We start from the raw sequence: 2,886 nt of genomic DNA on the forward strand, positions 1-2,886 counted from the left end.
GGCGCCGCGAGAGTCGCCCGCCCCACGGCCCCGCCGTGCCCCCTCCCCAGCCTAGGAGCGTCGGGGCCGCCCCTCCGGCCACCAAGCGGACCGGCGCCGGGAAGCACCAGGTCGGCGCGCGCCCTGCGGTCCGGGGGCGCCCGTCTAGGGGACGCGGAGCGGCCAGTCGTGCCGCCCCCACCCCCCACCCCCGCAGAGGCCTGGGGGGCGGACATTTCCGCGGTGCCATGACACCCTTGGGGACACCGAGGCGCCCGGTCCCCCCCAGCCCCGGACACGTGGCCCGACCCTCCTGCCGCAGGGTATCTTGGGCCGGCCACGTGGCCCGTGTCCATGCACCACCGCCCGCCCCATCTCCACCTTCAGAGCCCGCCATTAAGTAGGAGTCCGGTTCCCCCATTCCCCGCAGTTACTACCCGGCCTTTCACCTCCCACTCCCACCTCCGCGGGCCGGAGGCATTTCCTGGGTTCCCCCGCGAGGGTCCCGCGCTACTTCGGGGTCTTCAAACTTCAGGACTGGGTGATGTGGGTCCCTTGGTTGCTTGTGTTTCAACCTCTCCATCCTGGGGGGAAGGCTGATGCGCCCCAGCAAGTGCTGGCTAGAGAGGAAGGAGGGCACTGCTTTAGCTGTCCAGCTTTTCAAGAGGAAGAACATCCTAGTTAATAATAATAATAATAATAGCAGCTAGCATTTATTGAGCGCTTACTATGTGTTAAGCCGTTTCCTGCATTAACATATTTGAAATCCCCAACACCCAATATGGAAGAGGCTCATCTCCTTTTACAGTGAGGAAACCGGAAGAGAAACCAGAGGTTACAGAATCAGGGACAGGTGGTGCTGGGTGAGATCCCTGCAGACAGCAGGGGCCCGCGCACTAGACACTGCCCTTACTGCCTTTTCTCTGTCCTACTCTGTGAGGTCAGCTGTCCTTGGCTCTTAGGAGGGCCTGATGAATCTCTCTCTGCAGCTGATCTCACCCCTCCCCACCTTGATCTCTCACCTACTGTTCCTCGGCTTTTCTGGGCCAACCTCATAAGCGCCCTCCCCCTTCTTCATCCCCACCCCCACTCACCTTCCACCCAGGTAAATGCAGAGCACTAAGTGGGGAGGAGGCTGATAGGCCTCCAGGCCCCCAGGCTCTGGTCCTCTCGTCCTTAACAGAGGGCCCAGGTAGAGGTCAAAATCCTGGGCAGGACATTTTGGTGAGTTCACTTTTCATCGGGCTTTGGGAAGATCGAGGTTCCTCACTCCCAGTTTCGATGGGTCCCAGACTAGTCACGGGAGGCTCACCTGGAGAAGCTGGCTGGTAGACTCGCCAAGGCCCAGCCCCGTCCCACTTTGCTGAGCCTGGCCCCCAGCGTACTCTTCCAACTCTGCAGGTGCTCCTGGGGCCACTCAGGTTGGGCAGACACGTGACTGTGGTATTTTATGAGCACTTTTGCTGCTAATTATCAGTCCACAAACAAACCTCTTTCCCGAGGACTCAGATAGTGAAGACCTTCAGAAACCACCAGTCCATTGAAAAGATACTCCCGGTCTCCGCCAGCCAGGTGATGGGTGGTCCTCCTCAGCACTGTGTCGGGGTGGGGGGGGGGAGGGATGCAGAGCCCCTCAGGCAGGGTGATTCTTAGCTGATTAGGAAGAGGCCGCTGACTGCCAGGTCTCTTGGGGGGAGGGTGGCTGGAGAGGCAAGTGGGTGGGGTCCAGGAGGTTCCGAGAAAGTTGTTCAACAAGAAAGAACTGAGGGAACTGAGAGAATCTGTGGCTGACCCTGGTCTGTTTGGGACCCCCTGAGCCAGGTGCCTGTGCACCTCTGTGCCCTGGTTATTATACCGTCAGAGCAGCACCTTGGGGTTGGAACCCCACTTGGGCCTGTGTTCCCCCCCCGCCCCGCCACAGGGGTGCTGTGACCTGGGAAGAGTCTGGCTGACTCCAACCCCAGAACGGTGTGTTCTTCCGCTGGAGGTGAACTTCACATACACGCTGCCTGTATTCCCCCGACTCATATGTCGTAGCCCCAATCCCCGGTACCTGGGGGTGTGACCTTACTTAGAAATAGGGCCTTCTGCAGATGTAATCAAGTGAAAGTGAAGTCGTTAGGGTGGGCCGTAAGTCCAGCATGGCTGGTGTCCTTATGAAGAGGGGAACACACTCTCCTCCAAAGCCCTCGGAAGGAACCAGCCCCGTTCACACCCTGATCTTGGGCCTCTGGACTCCAGAGCTGGGAAAGAATCCGTTTCTGCTGTTGAAGCCGCCTGGGGAACCTGTGTCAGAGTTCGGGCTTCACCCCGGTGCACTGCCTGCTGGCCGTCAAGCTTGCCCCCTAAGGGTCCCAGGCACTGGCACGGTCCCGAAGAAGCAGATAGCCATGAAGGGACAAGCTGGCTGGGCTCAGCTCATGTTGTGGGTCCCAGATCTTCTGAGGCCCTCCCAGTGTCGAATGTTGTGTCCCACCGGCAGACCATGGATACTGATTTCAGTCCCAGAAAAAGTCATCACTGTCCCCAGGCTCCTCCGGGCCAGAGTGCTGTCTCTGATGTCGGCTACAAGGGAGGGGGGTCTCCAGAGACTCAACCACCATTATGACACACTTGTATCCCCCAGAATTCCTATGTCGAAGGCCTACCCCTCAAAGTGATGGTCTTTGGAGATGGGCCTTTGTGGGGTAATGAAGGTTAAATGGGGCCGTAAGGGGCGGTNGTGATGTGGGTCCCTTGGTTGCTTGTGTTTCAACCTCTCCATCCTGGGGGGAAGGCTGATGCGCCCCAGCAAGTGCTGGCTAGAGAGGAAGGAGGGCACTGCTTTAGCTGTCCAGCTTTTCAAGAGGAAGAACATCCTAGTTAATAATAATAATAATAATAGCAGCTAGCATTATTGAGCGCTTA

The sequence above is a fragment of the Ailuropoda melanoleuca genome, chromosome 1 (genome assembly GCF_002007445.2).
Source record: "Ailuropoda melanoleuca isolate Jingjing chromosome 1, ASM200744v2, whole genome shotgun sequence".
In the NCBI taxonomy this organism is placed as follows: domain Eukaryota; kingdom Metazoa; phylum Chordata; class Mammalia; order Carnivora; family Ursidae; genus Ailuropoda; species Ailuropoda melanoleuca.